Genomic DNA, 23693 nt, shown 5'->3' with positions numbered 1-23693 from the left:
ACTTCCTCTTTGTGGATAGGTGGAGTATGCTGGAGGGTTCTTCATCACTCGTGGCCTTCATCTTATTGGTAAACCATCTCAGGGCCACTGATTCCAGGTAAAATGTACACGATTCTCAAATTCCTTGGCATCAAGTTCAATACCATTTAAGGGGCATCAACGTTATCAAACGATAAAGTCAGGGCTTTCAATCTATGCATTCAAAATGTTATAGCAAAAGACAAAGCTTTTTCCTTAGGTCCATGGAGGAGCTCAGCTTAGCTTTGACACAGAGGTTATCTTTCAGGCAGACTATTCATGGGGTCGCTGACTCTTGCAACAGGAACCATAGCTGTAGGCTAGAGATTGGTTTGAAGGAGCACTTGAGAATGTGGCTTGAACTTGTTTCTCAGTTTAAGGATATCCACATTTGGGTGGTTCTCTGAATAATTTCATCTGGCTACCCATGCATTAGACAGAAAGAGTTTTGTTGACATATTGGATGTATCAAGCAAATCATGGTACTAGAACTGTTCCCTTTTGTTGACGCTCTACACCAGTGGCTGGTCTGGCTGATTAATCTGTTTTTGTCTAAACTTGATAGTGTTACTCACAATTTTCAATACAATTTCTAAAGTCTCGGTGCTAACATTGCCAATTAAGCACATGCATCTGTGGCACACATCCTGTGTCACAGTTCTAGTGAAACATTTTCTGCTCAAACCAATCTTAAGTGAGCAAAACATCTGCAAAATGCCAAGAAAAACAAAAATTGTAAAAAATACGTGAATCTAAATAATCAAAATTTGCACAACATTATGTTTACTTAAAACAATTCCCCATTAAGCAGTTAAGATGTGCCCGGATCAGAATGGCACACATAGGGCAATGCCTAGCATAAGAAACATTGGACCTGATTCCTTTTTCACTTTACTGGTAAAGATTCAGAGCGGTATGGCTAGCTCCAAACCTGGTTATGATGATGGGAGCTGATGCGTTGCCTTCAAGGCTTTGGACCACTGGAAGATATTGTCTCCATGGGAAGAGATCGTTCTACCAGAGGTGCCATGGTACGTTAGATGTATTTTTTCGAGGTCTCATTTGAAGGTCTTTAAGGCCAGTTGTTTCATGAATGCACAGTTTGGGCAAAAGATACTGGCAAGAGCAGATCATGGGTCTTGGACAACTAGTGCATAAACAGCTTGAAGGGAGGGATGATCCGAACAATCTTTGCTGTGGTTATTCTTTGAGTCTTTAGGGTGTCACTGCATGAATCCTTCCATTTGTCCAAGCCAGCAGTTGCTAAACTGTGGTCCGGGAACCCCTGGGGGTCTGCGATGTGTGTTCAGTGGATCTGTGGACTACTTATAAAATTAAATATTATTAACTGATTAATGAAATTTACATAGAGAAGCTAAATGTAAAATTTCAAATTGTAAAAAGTTCTTTGAATCTGAAGGAATTTGAAATTTGAGACTAGAAATTAAGTTGGCATCCTCACATTGGTTCATGGGAGCAGTGCCGGTGCATCAAACAAAGTATAGTATGGACAACTGAATTTAGAAAAGCTTCAATCTTCCCATTAAATTGAAACTTTCATTATTTTTTTTAGGTGAATTAAATAAAATATATCATCATTTGTGTGATTGTCTGATGGATGCATGTTTCTGTATTTTGTATATTGTTTTGCTGTTCAAATCAGCGAAATTGCTTAGATTGGGGTCCCCAGAATCAAATAATTACTCAGAGAGGGTTCCCGGATTCTAATAATGATTCAGTGGGGGTCCCTGGCTTCCAATAATGATTAAGTGGGGGGTCCTCAGAAGCCAAGAGGTTAAGAATCACTGATATATGCTGTTTCAGCTCTCTTGCCAGAGCCACTGTCCTCATTCTGACATGAGGCATGTTTACGTATGAAATCGCTGTATTTACTCTTCCAATCCTTTCCTCCGACAATGGACTGGTCTCGCCTTTGGAGTACACTGCTGTTAGTTCACACTGCTGATACACTACCCTCTCTGTATTTTAATTCAAGAAGATCATAGCAGCAGCACTAATAGGGGAGGCAAATTACACCACACTCCATTAGGGTTCTGGGCTCCTATTTGTATGTATAAGAGTTAATTTGATGGCTTATGAGAATAGGAAATAACAAGCATTGGTCTGGCCTTGGCAAGTCTGCAATTTTTATTTTTCAAAACATATGAAATAGACAAAGTGTAAAAGTTATAAAAATGAAAAAAGGCTGTGATATAAAGATGGTGCTCAAATGTTTACAAAACAAACAAGCATTGAAAATCCAACAGGTCTAGCCAAATAGACGAGTGATTTTGCTGATTTTTTTTAGCCAATATGTACAGTATCGCAGCTGCTTTACATCATGGTTAAAAAAAAGATGTGATAACGCGGCCGATGCATCATTTGTTAGGCACATACATGCATGCACCCACAAAAGCGCACTTTTTTATATTTAACGATTCAAGATAGATCAGTAACTGTAAACAAAAAGTAAAGCAAAATTGCTGTGTTAAAAATAGTGTGAGAGACCTTTTTTTAAAAAAAAAAAGCATGAAGGGGTTGTGGGAGCTGATTAAGGAGGGTAAATGGATAAAGCAATATGGGGAGCAGATGGGGAAATCAACACAGAGGGCGGGCAGGGGAGAAGCAACAAGAGAGGGGGAGCAAAGACAAAAATGTGGAGCGTCGGGGGCAGAAGCAGGAAGATGAGGGAGAGCAACACGAGCACCGATGGATGCCGATGGATGGAGGGATGCACATATGCACGAAGGAAACAGCTGAAAACATGGGCACTCTCTTGGAGCGCCTAAACAAAAAGAAATGTAGTTCCCTAAAAGCAAGCAGAGAAAACATAGAAGCAAGCCAATCAAAGAGATGGTAAAGAGGCTTTGTGCAATGAGAGGGGCAAACACAAGATTGACATAAAAGCACTCTAATAAGAAGCAGTCAAATGAGAGTGACAGGTAATCCAACCACCAGTCAGCAATGGGTGGACTCCAAGCCCCTGTATGTTCTTGGTAGGCCCACAACCCAATATGTATTTTGCAACCAGACACCTTGCACTGTCTGTTATGCTCAATCTAAAAATATGTAAAAAGTGACCAGCTCAAAACGATATTTGAGGAAAAATTGAATGAAAGCAGAATTAAAAGCTGAGATTAGTTTATCAGCACTGGCACTGAAATGGATGCTCCACTCCAATCTACCCAGTCCAATTTACCCCACTCCATTCAAATCTACCCCACTCCACTTCAAACTCCACTACAATCTATCCAACTGCTCTTCACTCTAATCTACATCACTACTCTCCAATCTACCCCACTCCACCACAATCTACCACACTCCAATCCACCCCACTCCCCTCCATTCTAATCTGCCCCAATCCACTCCGATTTAACTGACTCCACCTCAATCAAGCTCACTCCACTCCAATCTAACCTATCCACCTCCAGCCCACTCCACCCTACTACAATCTACCCCTCCCCAATCTACCCCACCCTAATCTACCCCTATCTACTCCACTTCACTCCAATCTACACCACTCTACCACAATCTATCCAACCCCACCCCACTCCACTCCACCCCACCCAATCTACCCCACCCCACTCTACCCTGCTGACTCTACCCCACCCCACCCTACCCAACCCACTCCACTACAGTCTACCCCACTCCACTACAATATACCTTACTCAAAACTAGCCCACTACAATCATCCCTCTTCGGTCTCCCCCACTACAATCTACCCCACTCCATTCCAATCTACCCTACTCTAAGCAACCTCACTCCACCCTAATCTACCCTCTACACTCCACTCCAATCTACCCCACTCCAGTCTTCCCCAATCTCTCACTCCACTCTAATCTCGCCTTCTTTCCAATCCAGCCAACTCCACTCCACCCCACTTTAATCCAATCTACCCCACTCCACTCTTCCCCAAACGACCCAACTCCAATCTACCCACCTCTACTCCAATCTAGTCCAATCTAACCCATTCCACTCAATCCAACCCACTCCGTCCCACTCCAATCTACTCTATCCCACTCCACTCCCAACTACCCTACTCCCATCTCCCACATCCAATCTACCCAACTCCAATCTACCCCACTGCAATCTACCTTAATCTATTCCAATCCAATCTACCTCACTCTACTGCAATCACCCCACTCTAATGTACCCCAATCTACCCAGACTCCACTCCAATCAATCCCACTCAACTTCAATCTACCCCACTTCAAACTATCCCACTATTACCTATCTCACTCCATTCTACTCTACTCCACGCCAATCTCACCCACTTCACTCCAATCTACTACAGCCTAATCCACACAATCTATCCCTCTCCAATCTACCCCACTCCACCTTAATCTACCCCACTCCACTCCAATCTACTCCTCCCTACCCCACTCCACTCCAATCTACCCCACTCAACACCAATCTACCCCAATCCAATGCACTCCACTCTTCTCCAATCTACCCCACTCCACTCTAATTTACCCCAATATGTCCCACTGCTCTCTATCCCGATCTACCCCACTCCAATCTATCCCACTCTACTCCAATCTTTCCACTCCATTCCATTTTACCCCACTCCATCCCAATCTACTTTAATTCACCCCAATCTGCCTCTATTCAATCTATGACACTCTCCCACTCAAATCTACCCCAATCTACTCCACTCCAATCTACCCCACTCTACCCCATCCTACCTGGCTCCAGCCTACTCCAATGTACCCCACCCCATCCCAGTCTACCTCACATCACTCTAATCTACCCCTCTCCCAAATCTACCCCACTCTACTCTGTCCCAATCTTCCCCACTCCACTCCATTCCATTCTGCACTACTATAATCCACCCAATCTACCCCACTCCAGTTTACCCCACTCCACTTCAATCTACCTGACTCCACTCCAGTCTACCCCACTCCACTCTTCCCCAATCTCCCCCACTCCAATCTACCCAAATATATCCCACTCCACTCAACCTCAATCTGTCCCAATCTACCCTACTCTAATCTACATCATTCCAATCTACCGCACTCTACCCCAATGTACGCCACTTCTCCCCAATCTACCCTACTCCAATCTACCACAGAAATCTACCCAACTCCCCCATTCCAATCTACCCCTCTCCACCCTACTCCACTCCAATCTACTTGAATATACCCCAATCAAATCTACCCCAATCTAGCCCAATCCACCCCACTCCATTCTACCACACTCTACCCCCACTCCATTCTACACCAATCTACCCCACTCTACTCTACCCTAATCTACCCCATTCCACCTTACCCCAATCTACCCCACCCCACTAACTTTTAGCCATCCTGAACAGCAGCCACAATGGTGTATATAATGGCTAAAACACAGTACCAAAGCCAATAGCTCTCGCATAGGCGTGACCTATTGGCTTTGCCAACGCTTGTTACTTTTTACCTGTCCCGGGCTCCGTGACCTCTGAGTCCAGGAGCAGCAAAGACAGTGCCAGCCTGCCATAGCCTGCGTGATCTATGAGGCCAGATGCAAGAAGAACAGAATCAGGGGTATCAGAGGGTCGGCAAGAGGTAGCAGCTTCTGCCCTGGCCATCACTCATTGACATTCAAGGCCAGAGTCCCATTTGTTCATGCCTTTGATCATCCCGGCACCACTGCTACCGAAAGCTGGAAAGTTTGGGGCAGAGTCAGTTCCATGTCAGAAAGAGTTTCTCTGCGCCAAACCTTGCCCTTTCAGGAGAAATGCATAGCTGGATTTTCCTTTTGCCCGTTTCCACTGTGACGAGTTTCTTGCTTGTAAATGCATAATTGAACAAGCATTGACCCATTGGTCCAGATTCTGCACCAAGAATCTGGAACTAGCTACCATCCTCCATCAGAAGAATACCTTCTTTGTCAATCGTCAAAAAGGAAGCTAAAACCTTCCTAAGGAGCAAATTCCTCCAATAAATCTCCTTTGCCGCGCATACCTCCTTTTTTTTCATGGCCCTTGGTTCTGTGCATAATTTCCTGTACTGCTTGGCCCTTTCCGGGAACCAATTCTCACTCCTTCAAATGTTCTGCTAATACTCTCTGCCTGTCGCTATCATATCTCCCCTCTTTTACAGATGCTGTTTTTCTCTTTTTATCGCTGACATGTCGCTCTGCTGATTATGATACTGTACTGATTATTGTATAGAACGCTGGCTTTGTCCTAATGTAGTCAATTCCCTAATCCCCATCCTTGTGTTTTGCCTGTACCTGCCTAACCTGTAGCTGTAACCTGCTATCCCTGTAAAGCGCTTTGATACCCTAACGGGTCACGTTTGTGCTCTATAAAACCTCAAATAAATAAATAAAAATTGACAAAGCCAATAGATTTTGCCTTTGTGAACTAGTGGCTTTGCCAGTGCTTTTTGCCGATGCTGTGCAACATTCGCAAAAAGCATCTATCTGGAGGTTTTTTTCCCCTTTCATCTTGGTTTTGGACGGCCGGTCTCTAGCGCCTTGATGCCTTAGGGTAATTGCCTGGCTTTATCAATTTCAAATCAAATCAAATCAAACTTTTTAAGCTAAATGCTTTTTGCTGATGCTGTATAGCACTGGGAAAAAAGAAACAAGATCTGAAGACACAACAAGCAAGAGTGCGTACATGTCATGACATCATACTATCGTGTCATTCAATAGGTGCGCCTACGTGATGACGTACGTGCATTCATGAATCACCATGCACGAGCACACCTATTGAATGACAAAAGCGCCCTTTTATTTATTCTTTTATTTATTGCCCGACTATAATTATGGACGCAACTTAAGAGTGATAAATATAAAACTGGATTTTCTCTTTTGCAAAATCACATTTCTCAAATTGGAGCAGTCTAGCAGCAAATGGAAGATTCTTGGCCCTCTAGAAAAAGCCTTAGCAAGTATTTTAAAGACTGCGAGAGGTAGAAGAGCAACAAAGGAGAGGGAGGTGGAGCAACAGGTAGTGGGCAGGGGGATCAACGTACAAGTTTTAGGCCATGAAAGGGTTATATAAAATTCAAACAAAGGTGGGGGGAGGAAGGGACCAATACAGAGCACGTGGAGTGGAGGTGGGTATTGAATGATAAAAGCAGCATTTGAAGGAGTGAGCCAATGGGAGGAGGTGGGAGCAACATGGAGCATAGTGGGCAGGCATTTGAGGGGGAATCAGCACACAAGGGAAAGAGCTGGAAAATACAGGCACTCTGATGAAGTGCTTAAAGCAAGAAAAAAACATTGGGTCACATTTACAACCCCCTATCACCACCACAACATCACTTTTTTGGACGTTGTGGTGATGATATGGGGCTTCGCCTTATTTACAAGGCAGCTTTAAGCCACTAAACGTGGCTTAACCCTGCCTTGTAAATAAGGTATCCTTTCACGCTTTACTTAGCATGAAAGGTGAGGGCATGGGTGTTGCGGTGAGCGTTCCACTGCAACACCCATTGATTTTGATGGTGCCCCATATTTACAAGGGTGGCATAAATATGGGGCAGCCCCAAAATTAAGATCAGGGAAAACCTGATCTTACTCTGGTGAGATGAAGAGAAATGTTTAATTTCTCCTTATTTTTTCTGTTTCCATGTGTGCTGTGTTGTGCAGCACATGTGGAAACAGGAAAACGCCATTGATTGATTATGTGCACGAAGGTGTCCCTTCCTGCACGTAAACAATCATTAAAAAAGAATTACGTTTTGCAACTTCCTTGTGTGCTGCATTTAGCAGCACACATAGAAGATACAAAACGCCATTTAAATATTGTTTATGTGCAGGAAGGGACACCTTCCTGCACATTAATAATCTTCCCCTTCCAATGCTGACACCATTGCACTGTGGTGCAAGGGTACCTGCGTTGGCACTAGGCAGCTAAATTTAGCGCCATTGTAGGGGGAAATGCAGGGCTGCACCGTATTGTTGTAAATATGGTGCAGCCCTGCGTTTCAGAAGTTGCGGACCGCAGCGTTAAGCCAAGAAGGCTAACGCTGCGCCCCGTTACTCCCATTGTAAATATGCCCCTTAGTTCCCTAAAAGTGAGTGCTGGAAGGATGCAAGTCAGCCAATCAAAATGATGGTAAATAGCCTCTGCTCCAGGGGAGGGACAAGCAGAAGAAGAGGAAGGCAAGCCATCGAAAAAACATGCGAGCAAATGAGAGTCATAATAAAGCCAACCAATAATAAGCAATGGGCAAGTTATAGGCCCTCTGTACATTTTTTATATGGTCCTCAAGAGGTCTTTTGCAATCATACTGCTGAAACCTGTCCTTACGTGAGATCTAAAAACAAGGGTACTCAATCTGTGGGTTTGTGCAGCAATTTCAGCACCATGGTAAACGACAACCAAGGGCATCATGCTCTGCTGTTTGCAGCATTCACAGTGGTGCAGTTAAGTAGTAAAATTATGTTTGTATCATACTTTACTACTGAACCTTGCTTGACAAAGCTGCATTAAAGAAGGCTCTTTTATTTTTGTAGTGTAATAGTGATTGGAACTGCTTTTTCACACTTCCACTTCCTTGAAAATCAATAGTCAATAGAGCTGCTGTTTCACAGTTCCACTTCCCTAAAATGTCATTGGTGCCATAGGGACAGCAATCTGCTTAGATTGGATTGCAAATGTGCAATGATCTTTCCGAGTGGACCCTCATCTGTAGTAGAAAAACACAGGAGATCACTGGCACTTAGCTGTGTGCAGCTGAGTGACAAATTCAGAGAGATGGATCTTTGCAAAGCTGCCTTTTCCACCATCATGTTCTGCTCTGGCCATACCTGCACTTCTCCTTTTAGCACTGCAGGGAACTATTTAGCAAAAATGGGCCCAGTGGTTAGCACCATTTCAGTGCCGGCTTTAGCGCTGGTGGTGCCCGGTGCAGCAATCATTTTTGGTGCCCCCACGCCCCATGACTGCCTCCTTGGATTCTCTCACTACCACCAGGCAAAAGCGCCCCTCATCTCTCCAATCATATGTTATTGCTAAAAACAGCGCCCCTACGCCCCCAGGTCAGTGCCCGCTCCACAGGCTAGCACCTGGTGCAACCGCACCGGTCGCACTGCCCTAAAGCCAGCCCTGTACCATTTTACTCGCCATTACCCTTCCCACACGTGGCATCACAGGGTAGCATCTGCAGCGCCTGTTCAAGGCAGGGAGCATCCCAGTGGTGTTCCAGGCGCTCCACCTAAATCACGCCAATCTATTGGCTGAGGTTCGACTTAAAAAGTGGGGTTCCAGTACATTGTTTTTCCTTTCTCCACGCCTCTTCCACACATCCAGCTGCTGCTCACGTTGTTCTGGTAAATAATGCACTGGTTTATTTTTCCAAATCAGCGTTACTGCTGGCCCGTCAATAGTGAGATGCTCCCATTTGCATTTAAAAGACTCTTTGTACTCCTTCACCCACTGAGATGGGCTGTTAAAATGAAAAAAAGGCAGAAAGTTAGGAAGTAAATTTTATTTTAATTTCACAAGTCTGTCAGCTGGCACTATGAAACATGATATATTATCAGTCATTCCTGGCTTTTCAGGCAGCAGCATGTTGCACTGTGAGGCGGTTTTAGTTTTAACACTGTCATCATGGGCCCAAAACCCCAGAAAAGTGCTTGCGGCTAAAACATCAACTTTGACCAAAGGTTTTATACATGATATGGAACCAGTGGTCAGGTATGTTCTAAAAGTCAGGTAATCTATTTTAAAAAAGCTGCTTGATTCACAGAAAAAAACAAAAGTAAACTCTGCTCACATATTTTGTCAGGGTTCACTCTTTAATGTTTCTCATGCATTAAACATGCTTTGGCAATGAAAAACATTTTGTCTTCTATATTGCTTCACAACAAAGGCACAGCAAATATAGCACAAGGATAAAGAAAGGAATAGAGTGTGTGAAATCAAACCCATACGTTGTCAGAGCAGAGCATGGAAAACCATCAAACTTACTCAACCAATGAGACCAATATTGAGAGCAAAGTCACCTCTCATGATCAGTTTATATCACATGGTCTCCAACTAGAGCAGAGGTATGCCTCTTGATCATAGAGACTGCCTCATTAGTTCAAGGCTCTATTGCTCCCTTGGGTTGATAAAGAAACGTCAAGAAGACACGTGACAAACTGTGACCACCAGACAAAGTGGAAGTGCAGTGCAAAAAGGAAGATGTGAATTTTAAAAAGAGATTGTGTGAAGAGTACGATGTAATTGAACTCACTAAGTAAGGCATACTTAATATATTTGCCTGCTTGAAGACGGCACATTTTTTCTGAATTGGTTTATCATGTGTGTTAATTGTCCTGTCTCCTCAGGTGATGCTTGCACCTTGTGATATAGAGGATTAGGACGACGTGAGGTTGTATTTATTACTACTTCTCTTGTTATGTTTAGTTTCACATTTTTTCACATGCACTATTTGAATTCCATCAACTGAATGCAGTAGCATAAATTTATATAGGTCCTGAAGAAAGCCGTGGGCTACAATCCCGTGAAGGCTGAAACATGTCGACCCTCACCTAGCAGTGACTAGTCAGCACTGCTGGGTATTTTTGTTACACACCTTTTTAACTGAGATGTGTGGAGTGAGTTGAATTACATCGTACTCTTCACACAAACTCTTTTTAAAATTCACATCTTCCTTTTTGCACTGCACTTCCACTTTGTCTGGTGGTCACAGTTTGTCACGTGTCTTCTTGACGTTTCTTTATCAACCCAAGGGAGCAATAGAGCCTTGAACTAATGAGGCAGTCTCTATGATCAAGAGGCATACCTCTGCTCTAGTTGGAGACCATGTGATATAAACTGATCATGAGAGGTGACTTTGCTCTCAATATTGGTCTCATTGGTTGAGTAAGTTTGATGGTTTTCCATGCTCTGCTCTGACAACGTATGGGTTTGATTTCACACACTCTATTCCTTTCTTTATCCTTGTGCTGTCTACTATCAGACCCCCTATTCTGTTATGTGTGTATAGTCTTATTATGGGGATTAGAATTTGGGCAGGTCTTTAAAAATCCTTTCCCTTAGACCCTTTTTCCAGGTGGTAATTTTGACAGCAAATATAGCAGCAGCACGACCTTCCCTAACACAAAGAATAAGTACAGGGCAGGTGGTAGTAGCAAGAGAACCGTCACATGTTTCTCGCATGCATTCAGGACAGGCAGCGAAATCATTAAAGTGGAAGTCAGAGGAGTTCAAGAACTGTTGTACAATCTCTATAAACAGACATAAGCATATAACAAGTACACAGCTCCTGGAAGAAACCTCTTACGGATTTACCATACATTAATTTACTCCTATAGGATGATGACCCATTACCTACCTAGTGTAGTATACTTTATCAGTGGGTTCTACATGTAGCATTGAGGCGCATCTGAGAGCCCTACTGTTCAGTGATTACACCATTTCCTAGATATAGGTTCCGTAGATAAAGGTTCCCTAGTTTGGATGAGATTATGTCCCTTATGTCAACATTTATGTTTTTCCTGTGTTAAATTATGAGACCTGTATTTAAATTGTGAGTGGGTGAGCTAAAACATGTCTTACTACCCTATCACAAGATTTAAAACAGGTGGGTTGAGCAATGGACCCTGCTTTTCTTATTCATTGACATGTTTCAGCATTTGAATATTGCCCTTACGGGGTCAGGCCCTTCCTCAGGACCAACAGTCTTAGTATGTCATATCAAGTATTGTGAAAGAATCCCTGTTTTGTTGGGTATGTTACGCAAGTGCATTCAATATATCCTTTATTTTTTCTTAGGATGGAGCAACAGGAATCTAAACATCCCTTCTCCATAGAACAGGTCTACCTAGGGCAGTTACAGTGCAAGCTTCCCTCCTTCAGACGACAGGTACAACTCGGGCAAAAGTAGCACAAGTTTTCTCCATCATAAGACACATACAAATTGGGTTCTGGGAGTGCAAGCTTTGCTTCTTCACAGAACAGGTAGAGCATGGCAGTAGCAGAGCAAGCTTCCCTCTCTCACAGAAAGCAGCAAGCGCAATCTTCCCTTCTCACTTAAGTGATATTCTACGTCAGCATCATGAACATCCTTCTGCTGTTCCTCCGAGACCTGTGGTTTGTGTTGATTTGTTAGTTTTCTGTGCATTGAGAAGTAGCTGTAACCTAATAGGTCATTGTTAGGAACAGCCCAGCCGCAGGCAGAGTAACTATGCTGTAGACAGGCCACAGGCACCAACTTCTTCCAAAAGGTTTTGAATGCACTCGCACCAGGTGCTGTGGAGTCCCAGCATCAGGGTTGCAACTGCTGAAAATGCTGAAGGCCACCACTGACCCTTTCCGCACCGAAACAAAAATGGCAGCGTCCCAACGTGCCGTCCTTTAACTCTTGCAGTGTGGTCACAGGCCCACCCCTCCCTCACACGGCGCAAGGGCCCAACCAAAATTGGGGTCTCAGTTTTGGACGGTTACCCAGAAAGCACTTTCTTGTTTTTTTTGTTGCTATTAGCCAGCTGCCACTTTGTGTTGCCTGCTACCCACACATTTAAGAACCACAAAGGAGGGCAATCCATAAACACTTAGCAATGGGGGGACATAATGACTGCGCCGTTTTCATGGCTTCTGATGCCATGAATGAAGCAAATAGTTTTTGCTCCATGTTTAAAGCACAGCAGGTGAGTCAAACATGTTTGCTCCCTTCTGTGTTCAGAATAACGTTTGTATAATTATTGTAAAATTGCTTTTTGCATAAAGCAAATTTTTGCGCTGTAATGCTGTCAAATAGCCAATCGCTTTCTTGTTTTCAAGAATACTTGGACGCTTGGAATTTTTGGGTGAAACACTAGATGTTTCTTATTTGTTCAGTAGTTGCCTTTGTATTGTACATTTTTCCTTTCTTGAATGATTCTAAGTTTTCATATATATATTTTATTATATTTTAGGTTTTTTTGTAAAGCACTTCATGCCATTTTTCAGAAGGTTCGGGCACTTTGGGTATGGATACAGGTAAGCGGAGAATAAATTAAAACTTTTATGTTAGGGGAACTGTCAATCTGCGAGCAAAGATACGGGATCTACTCGCGTGATCCCTCTTCCAATATGGCGGGCAGTGTTGATAAAGATTTAAATGGCTGAGGATTGTCTTGAGATGCCTGGAACAGTGAAGGCAATTGCCGGTTATTGGGATAAAACCAGTAGCGTATCTAAGGTACCATGGGTCCTAGTAGGGGCAAAGATTATGAACTCACTGAGTACTGTTTCGGTAGACAAATGCAACAACAATGAGGGTTCAGAAGGCCCCTCAGGTCTCTATGCCGCGGTACCACTGCACTTGCTGCACCATTGACAGCCATACCTCTGCTTCGGACTATTATGGCCCATTGGGAAGTCATCCTGGGCTCCCCACAGGTACAAGAGCCGAGGTATCAAGAAACCCCATCTATTTCCGCGATGCTCTCGAGCCCTAACTAGCAGGAGGTCCTGCCCAGTCCATGACATTTAAATCCCTGCGAGGTGACAGCCCAAGTGTAATGTTACAGGTCATCTCGCTCATTTTCGCATGGACGGGCATCTCGAGTTCCTAGTGCACAGAGCTGGGCCTGAGCCGTGGGAGTTCCCTGCACCAAAACTTCACAGGAGTCCATTTTTGGGAAGACTGCTTGGGGTCTTAGTACAGCTCACCGACCACAGAGACGCGTTTCTGTAAATATGGTTCGCAGGGAGGAGGGGCTGTCAAGGGCGGGCAGATGGGAAGGTTGCTCCCTAGCAACTCCCGGTGTACAGGCCATGGGCCTTCATACAGCACTTCCGGGTTTGGAATTGCACTTTCTATGACAGATGGGCCTTGAGATAATGAAGCCAGTCCCATGTGCTGTCGCGGCCTCTTCCACCCCATTCCACTCTCTTTGTGTCACATGGGGCACTCTCTCCCCTGCAGCTCTCCTCTCTCGTTAACCCTCTCGGTTTCCTACTTCACTATCTTTTTTCACTGTCTCCTCCCTTTCCATGCCCAGTGTCACCTCTCTGTCCCAGAGGCGTTACTCTTTTCTCCTGTTCTCTCTCCTTCCCGTCCTCTGGTCTGTCCTTTCCCGCCTCTGTGTCTCTCCAATGCCCCACCCTTGAGCGCTTTGCCCCCATACCTTTTACACCCCATCCCTTTCATTCTGCAGATGTCCACCCTGTTATAGTTAGAGTGGCTTCCGAAGTTCCGCCCTTTAGATAGAATATCTCCACTGCTAGTTAGCCAGCTCCTGGATTAATAGCAAATGATGTACTATTTGGCCGCCCGCCAGATAACTAAACACATTATTACTATTATGTGTCCTCACTGTAGGGGATTCTCTTCCTTCTTTGGTAATGTTTCACTCCATCTTGCTTCTGCACATTTTTATTTATTTATTCAATTTTTAGGTATCGCCTGACCCAGCGCATGCGCTGGTCTGGCGAGACTTATTGAGAGGGCTCCAAAAAGTGCTACCAGGCCAGCCTAGAGCTACAGTGCATGTGCGCGGGCGCGCAGCGCTTTACCGCAATTACTTTCACTTTCGCAGTCGCTTTGGATAGCCAATAGGTCTCGCTTTTGGGACCTTATAAGTATTTAGTTATGCAACTGTTGCACGGCTAAACAGTTATAAGGTCCAAAAGGCGAGACCTATTGGCTATGCCAATGCCTGTTTGTAATTGTATTTAACGTCAGGATAAGGATGCTTCACTGACACCTACAGAGTCACACAACATAACGTTTCGGCCAGGCATTGCCTTCTACAGAGGTCTTCCTCTCACCCTCTAGTTCCCCTTACACACTCACTCTCCCTCCCTGGCACTGTAGTGACAGTTCTGGGGTAAGGACGGTGAATTTGGCCAGGGCCCTTTGCTTTTCAGGAAACGGCTAGCAGTTAACGTTCTGGGAACATCTGCTGTGAGAGCACAAGGACTAGCAGGGGGTGGCAAAACCAGGAGTGAAGATGAGTCACTGATTGGAAGGCTGTGGCTATCATGCTCAGCGTTTGGACCTAACATTTGTAACAAAACTCCAATCAAGGTCTTGATAGTAAACCGTGGGATTGATACATTTTTTTTAGGTTCTGTTGTTATTAGGGCAGTTCCAACTATTATTTTTTTTAATTGTTTTTAATGAATGTTTTACTTTTGTCCACGGCTCTCCTTTGTGTGGGATTGTAATGATTTTATGTAATTGAGACTGGTAATCTATTATTATTATCATTGCCACCCTCTCGCTCCCTGTATTCTGTTAGGATTGCTATATGACTCCATGTCATTAGGGGGACCATAGGCCAGTTCAGGAATTCCTCTAACAGAAAATGCATTCTGGGAGCTGTAGTCTTGATTCAGTTCAACAGGTAAAAAGAAAGGACGAACACGCCTAAAAACAATGACTCGGTACCCTGAAGGCCTGCGGGCATCTGGTAGCTACACTCTATAAAGGTCTTTCTTAGGGCGTTGCTTCATCGCGACCTCTCTCTCCCTACTTTTTTCGTGTACTCTCTTTTGACCTTGTTTCCTGTCCTCTCTGTCATCCCATCCTGCTCATTCTGTTTGCTCTTCCCTAGCCCTCCAGTCCCCGCCTTCTCCTTAACTCGCGCCAGACCACACGCTCTGTGTGCACCCCCCTTTCCGTTCTCCATCCCTTTTTGGATGCCGAGGCCACCCCCACCCCCCGCTTCTCTGTTTCTATGGCAGGCCTCAGACCTGAAATGGATTCTGCTTATTAAACGCATTGGCTCTCGCGCGCACTTGCTTTGAATGTCGCTCGGTCACAAAGTCAGGGCCATCGCGTCCCCTGGTGTCTGTGGATAGCGTTATCTCCCCGAGCCAGGCATCCGGCCATTGTCGTCCTGCGGGCTCATTACCCCATTACCAGGCCCGGAGCTCCGTGAGGTACTTACCAGGGGTGGCTTCTGAGGTGATAAAGCGCTCTTAGCCAAGGTGGCTGAGAGAGTCGCACCTGCAGACTGCAGCGCCTCGACGGGCGCACGCCACAGAGAGCGCGCGGAGTGCGAGAGAAGGGCCAGTGAGGGACGTAACCCACTATGATAGCCCCCCCTACCCATACTCCCTGCAGAACACCGTAAGGGACACCCGATACTTCACATCTCAGAGATATTCATAGATTTATACTGAATGGGGGTGCGGCCCTAATGAGAGGGTGTGCGCACCGCAGGTAGGGCGACCAGGCGTCCCGGATTTGCCCGGACAGTCCCGGGTTTTCACCAGCTGTCCCGGCAGATTTCGGCAATTGTGGCTCATGTCCCGGTTTTCAGAGGGGGTCGACTGAAACCAGTGAGCGGCACTTACTGGGTGTTCTAAAGTTGAGTTAGTTAGCAGCTGTTATAAGTAAGCAATTTTAATTAATAGGTATGACGCTGGTTTTAGAAATTACATTTAATTTATTTTCTCAGTGTTTCTTCTGTGTTCCTATGTTGAAAAGAGTTGTCATTCTGCGCAGCACCGTTGATCTAAAGTTGTAGTCCTTCTTCTATTTTAGCAGAATGCCCCAGTTTTTGGTTGTCAAGATCTGTTCACCCTAACCGCAGGGGCCTGTGCTACTCCCCAGAGGAGGGCATTGGAGTGCACTATTGAGTGCAGGGATGAGTGCACTCAGGGACTACCCCGGTTCAATCTGCCGTCTCAATAGAGCGCGACAAGGGACACTGCTGCAACTTCCCCCTTACATATCTGGAGTACATGGATGAAGCTGGTTGATGTTTTAACTGATACCGCAAGATTACCTAGTTGGTGCTGGTGCAGCTGTTTTGCACCAGCATTGCCACATACCAAAGGCTGCACTTGTGCTGGTGTAGGTTTGCATTAACATTAACGGGGACTAACATTTCAAAATGTAATTTTCAGACTCGGTACAAATTACATTTTTGTTTGTCACACAGTCTCAGAGTAACGTTAAATCGAACAGACACGAGTGCACGCTATCTAGGGCCGGATGGCCAAATTTCTGATTTTTAATTTCCTAAATAGCGAATCCTAAGAAATCTCTACTTAGGAAAATGCAAAATGGAATGTACAAAATAGAGATTTCCTCTGTAGGAATCTCTATTAGGAAATCGCTATTTAGGAAATTCTGAACCATTCATTCTTAAAGCCACCCTAGATGCACCCCTAAAAAAGTGGTGCACATGTAAAGCGCACAAATGCCCTAGGGGCAAGTGTACACTTTATGGTATTTTATAAAAATCATTGTGTTATACGTTTTGCAAATTGCACATACTTACCATCTAATTGGAGTCAATGGTAATAGAATTTCCTAAATTCCCATTTTGCCTTTAGGAAATGCTTTTTACATGTGCTTAGGAACTTGCAAATAGAAAATCCCAATTTGCAATTTCCTATTTAGGGAATCGCAAAATGCAATTTCTTCTGGGTAGAAATTGCATTTTGCGATTCACTATCTGCGTTTGTGCATATGCTAAGGCAATTTAGCATATCTTAACGGATCAAAATTGCGTTTCGGTCCATTAAGAAATGCTAAATCCTTTCGTAAATCTGGCCAATAATCCAGAAATGTCTGTGAAATGTGCCTCCCCTGATTGGGCCCTGTCTAGAGCCCTAGAGACATTTCATGGCCAAGTTTGGATTTATTGGTAGAGTGAGTGCTTTACATGAGAGTTTGCAAGCACCAGTGCCAGCTTTTCTTAGAAGGGTCTCCGGCAAAATCACATTTTTCCTTTTGAGCACTTTCCTACCAACTTTTAAGCCATTTACTGCATTCTGAAGCCCTCTCGTGGCCTCTTGAGATGATGCCCTAAGGCAACTCCCTATAGTTTACGTATTGTAGCACCAGCCAGCTCGCGTGACAGGTACTACAGAAAACAGTACCTGTACCTCTCAGAAATTACCGATTGCTTACGGAGTGAGAGAATCTATTTATTCCATACCAAACATGCCATTGTTCCAAGGTCATGGGCCTCTCATAGCCCAGATGAAGATGAGGGTTCCAGGATCTACCTCCGTATTTCTCCTAGGTTTTGCCACCTTCGCACCCTTTAGTAGAAGAATTGACAAAATTGATCATTTTGTTGTTTGCATAATGTAAAGCCTTCCAAAGCTACCACGCGTGCAGGGGCGACTCCTCCAGTTGAGCGGAGGAGTGTTGCCCCACTTAAAAATCCCCCCAAAGTCCCAGAGATGAAAAATAAAATGGTAATTAATTACCATCTTATTTTGTATCCCCCATCCCGAGCCGAGCATCAGGACGGGAGCAGGGCTGCTGTTAAGTGACAGTAACAGGCAGGAGGCTGGGCTGGAATTGCACTGTTTAAAATGCGCATGTCCTTTTACTCGTCCGTCCAGCCACAATGAGCACTTTAAACCTCTCTAACCCAACTGTCTTAAGCCAGCTGGGCTGGAGTGGAGCAAGCCAGAGCCTCCAGAGAGCTGTGGCGCTCCGAGTGAGGCCGCTCCCACCAATCCTAGTGCTGCTCTCATGCTGCTGGTGAGAGCAGCACCAGGATTGGTCAAGGGAGTTCCTACATCCGGATCCTGTGTCGGTGAAAGAAGATGTCCGGAGGGAGGAAGTTTCTGAGTTCGATACGTACTTATTAAAAACATTATTTTACACATGTGCGCCTGTCCCTGTAGATGCCAGCAGCCACTGCTTACGTGCACAGTTACAGCTCAGACAATAAACAATGCATGTAACCAATGAGCTCACAGAAATGGCAGTCAAAACTTAGAAGTGACTTTGGAGTTGGACAGCAACCCACCAACACCCCTTACATACCCAGAGTCGACCATGGGAACCTAACAGTTTTCAAACGTAGCCATCAGTGTTGCTTTACCACTGTTTTATCCCAAGATTGGGGGTGCACATTTTAATCTGTTGTCTAAGAAGTTTTAGGAAGATTTTAGTTTTTGCCAAAATCAAGGACTGCAAATTGTGCCATCTTATCTTCTCCTTCTCACAGCAAAGTTTTTCCCTCATTGCAAGATACATTTTAAGGAGAAATGAAACACAGCTGGAAAATGTTAATAGAATATTTCTTTGTAGGTTTACTTTTTCTGAAGTATGGGGCATACATATTGTGTCCTGATTAAAATTTTCGTTACATATTGAAATTAAATACTTATTTGTCTATAATATCTCTAAATGTTATAGTTCCATGTTAAAACAATTATACTCTGTAGTGATTGTTTCAAATTTAAGAAAAAAGTTCAGCAATGTTTAATGAAAACTACAAAGGGAAAGTTTAAGGACCTTATTTGGGCCTGGGGTGGGGGGGGGGGGGGTGGTCAGCTTGCCATCCTGCCTGGTCAGAGGAGAGATGTCCTGAACTCCCCTGGCAGAGGACCCCACCTCACATCCACCTTGAAGGTATCTTTCAGCTGTAAAGAAGCCGCGGCGGCAGTGGCTACCCATACAACAGTGACATTTGTTGAATGGACTTAATATTTAAAGCGCGAGCTAGATACATTTTTTTGTTTAGAGAAAACAATCTCCTAAAGGCTTACTTTGTTTTCTCTGAAAAAAAAAAACGAAATGGCGTCAAACAACCAGGGAGCATTTTCTCTGCTCTGGTGGATGTTCCGTGGGTCAGGGGTTACCAAAAACAGAGTCAGTGGCGGCTTTGTGATAGTAAGCCCCAATTGTAAATAGAGCAGGAAAACTGCAGGCTTCCTGGAGAGTGAGGAGCAGTGCTTAATTTGAGCCGGTGGTTTACGGTACTCAGCACTGGCACTTAATTGTTAACACTGGCGCTTCTGACAGTCTGTCACATGGTGGCGCTGTCTGTCTCATTTACAGATGCGCACAACAACAGTTGTTTATACATTAAAATGGCTAATACGTGTCGTCCAAGCCATTCTTATAGCTTTGGGGACCTGAATAGTCTGAATTGCCACACATGTAGGAGTGTGATGCTTAGTGGTTGTGTTGGTACTGCCATTGGCAGAGATGGCAAGGGCAATTGGTGGTGCAAGCTGCCGAGTGCTCCGTACGAGAGCCCTGGCACTTATTATCTTTTTTTAATACAAATTAAGCACTGTAGCTGGTTTATGGCACTCCTCCCATTTCACTAAAACATAAATAAGGCCCTTAATTTGGAAAGACCGTGACGAAGATGACACCTTTCTGCTAGAGTATTTGGAAGCGTGGTTCTTCATAGAAAGTACACAGATCCCACCTGTTCTCGCTGGCACTGTTGACAGAGAGAGAGGGATGCATTGATAAAAGCAGGTACTCTGCATCCAACGTGCAGGTGCACTGAGCAGTGCATAGCAAGCTGCTGACAGAAACAGTGGCCTCGGGGGTTCGCAAAGGCCTATCCCCATGGCACGTTTCGATTTACTATTAACCACAAGCAGACTGTATGTGTTTTCAGGTTGCTGTCCTAGCCAGGGCTTGTCCAAAGGGTCCATTAGACTTTGGCAGAGTCTCATCTGTAGCCAGTGGAAATTATGCCAGATTTTTCCAAGAAGTCTCGTTCATTGGTACGGTGTCACGCCTGACTAGGATCGAAGACGCAAACCACCTCTTAGGTGTCATTCTATGGTACGCTCTCACCCATAATCAGTGGCGGCTAGTGTCAGGGCAGAGTGGCATGGCGGAGAGGGGGAGACGATGACGGACTACAAAAAAAAACGTTTTAATTCAAAAAGAGGAACTTACATTCCGCCAGCCGCATCGCGCTCTTCTGCTCCTCTGCAGACAGGCTCCCAGAATCCCCTGCGGCCAATCCTGATGCTGCTTTCATGCAGCGTCAGGATTGGCCGGAGCGTCCTGTATCTGCACTCCCAGAGAGACTGGGAGCCTGTGCTTGCTGTCTCAAACCTGGCAAGACAGCGTGGGTTGGAGACAGCTTCAGTGCGCATGTCGGTTTGGCCAGCCTGAGACAACTGGCCAAACCCACATACGTACTGAGGGCAGTGCATACTACTCCCCCCTCAGTGCCTGTCAGCCCCTGGCCTGCCCCCAAAACCCAGCACACTTAAAAGAAAATATTAACAAAACGGGTTTAAAACCCATTTTATTACCAATTTTTATTTCAAGTTGTTGAGGGTGCAGGTGGGTGGCGACTCTCCTCCGCCATAGCGGAGGATTTGCTGCTGTTGCCCATAATCACTATATAGGAGTTCATAGACTTCAATGGAGTCTCATCCATAGCACCTTTTTAACTAAACCCTGTAGGGGATGCCTGAGATGTCGGTTCCACTCATTGGTACGGGGTCATGCATGACTACCATCAAATATGCCACAGACTTCTATGAAGTGTCTTTCTAGGACGCGTTCTCATCCATGCTCAGCATAAAGGTCCTGTAGAACACAATGGAGTCTCCTCTCCCTGCATTGGCCAGTCTCAGGCAAAACCTCCATAAAGAATCAAAGAGGCTTCAAGCAACCGCACACCCTAGTACAACAATTTACCAAGACCCAAGCTCAAAATCAGCGTCCTTTAAAAATGGACACAAAACTTCAGGCTGGTTGCATGTGATGGGAAATCTGATTTTATATGGTGGAATCTGTGGACCACCTTCTGTTTTTTCTCAAACATATGTGACTTCTACAGTGCATAATCCCTCCCTCCTGGTGATGTGCATCAACAAGCTTCTTTCCCAGCCTTCAGTGTCTCTCAGAGATCACAGGGGTTCAGTTTAGAAAGGATGTGGGTGGTAGAGGGAGAAGGAAGGCAAACTAAATAATGATGGGCACAGAAGAGTCACAACAATTGGTGAGAGACAGCAGCAGTAGCAACTCGGGAATGCTGTCTCCCCAAGGTACCCCAGGGGCACCTGGATACTCTGCTGACCTAGTTGTCCTCTCACATCAGTCAAACCCGGTGAGAGGGGGCAAATTTAATCTGCAAACAGGAGGGTTAGTGTGCCATGCTCAGAATGCTACAAACTGCAGCTCGATGCACTCTATGGAAGGACTAGTATGTGGGCATGGATTCCACTTTTTTCATGCCCACTTCTACCAATTTCAAGCAAACCTTTCTTCTTTCTTGTCAGCATCTGCATCCTTTAACACCCCCTTCCTTGTCAATCAACAACATTGTGGTGACCTTATTAAATTTGTAGAGATATAGTTCCTCTGATATTAGTTCACTAATCAAAGTATTTCATTTGTATGTGACAAACGCCAATCAGTCAATCGATCAATCAATACATTTAATGTGCGATTTGTAAAAACATCACATTATACACCAGTGATCTGGACCTCAAATACACAAATAAAATAAAAAAATACTGGTTAACCGCAGATTCACAGTAAACTACTTTGAGATCTCTATAGATGTCATAATGTTAGAAACATTGTAAAATATTAACACTTCTTTAAAAAAATATTTTAAAAGGTCCCAAAAGCCAAAGCTATAGAATTAGATTGGAACATAAATGAAAGTGAAATAAATAATGAATCGACCTTTTGTCATTTTGCCTCAAAATGGGCCTTTAGAAATACTTCACATGTTGCAGCATAAAGAGGACAGATTAATAAAAGATGCGCTATAGGTCTATTGAGCAGTCCATTGCACTCAAGGCTGGCTTTCAGAACAAGAGCCACAAACACACACAAGATGAAGTGAAAAACACTCCATTAATTGCAAACACAAAGAGACGAACAACCTAGTGAGGTGCAGGTGCCTCTGCCTTGCTTCTGTAGGTCAGCTGGAGATCTCCACCAAGGTGACTGATCCAACAGGAAATGTGCAGAAGCAATTCAGCTGGCACTGAGTGCAGTGCACACCACATTTCAATAAGAAGGCAGAGCGAAGGCCTCTTCTTCCCCTCAAGGTCCATGCAGGGCCTTGGGTACTTCTTATGTTCAAGCCACAATGGGCAGTATCTTGTGTGCGAATGAAAGACTTGTGAATCAAATCTACACATTCAATGTCATATATTTATAATGAAACAAAATGTCACGCAGAAACTCTGCACAACATACAAATAAGTCCTTGTTTAATTTGTTTTCAACGTTATTGAGTAAGATAGTGCTAGGTGTCCTTGGGATCACGCAGGGATGAAGTGAAGAAAAAACAGGATATGTGTAGATACAGGAAGGGCAAAGGGCCAATCTGTGAGAGTCACTCTTCCCCCCCAAGTTCTTATTCGCCTATTCCCTGCATGGAATCACGCTTTACTCTCAAGAAACTGCTCTTCTATTTCAGGCCATGTAACTGCTCTCCTCGACCAAGGTCTCCTACACCTTACCCCTATATGTAATCACTCTTTCCGCCCAAGTTCTTGCACATCTACTGCCTCTGTGTGACCACTCACTCTCACTCTTACTCAAGGTGTGCCTCTCTTGCTGCCTATGTGTAATCACTCTTTTTGGCCAAGGTCTTCCTTTCCTACTGCCTCTGCGTAATCACTCTTTGCTCCTAAGGTCTTCCTTTCCTACTGCCTATGTGTAATCACTCTTTGCGCCCAAGGTTTTCCACTTGTATATCCAATTTGTAATCACTCTCCAACTAAAATCTCCATCTTCTAATCCCTACATGTAATCACTCTTTGCACCCAAGGTCTTCCTTTCCCATTGCCTATGCGTAATCACTCTTTGCTCCTAAGGTCTTCCTTCCTACTGCCTAGGCATAATCACTCTTTGCGGCCAAGGTCTCCCTTTCCTACTGCCTATGCGTAATCACTCTTTGCGCCCAAGGTCTTCCTTTCCCATTGCCTATGCATATTCACTCTTTGCTCCTAAGGTCTTCCTTTCCTACTGCCTACGCATAATCACTCTTTGCTGCCAAGGTCTCCCTTTCCTACTGCCTATGCGTAATCACTCTTTGCA

Source organism: Triturus cristatus, chromosome 7 (assembly GCF_964204655.1).
Source record: "Triturus cristatus chromosome 7, aTriCri1.1, whole genome shotgun sequence".
Lineage (NCBI taxonomy): Eukaryota > Metazoa > Chordata > Amphibia > Caudata > Salamandridae > Triturus > Triturus cristatus.
This window is presented reverse-complemented; position numbering follows the sequence as displayed.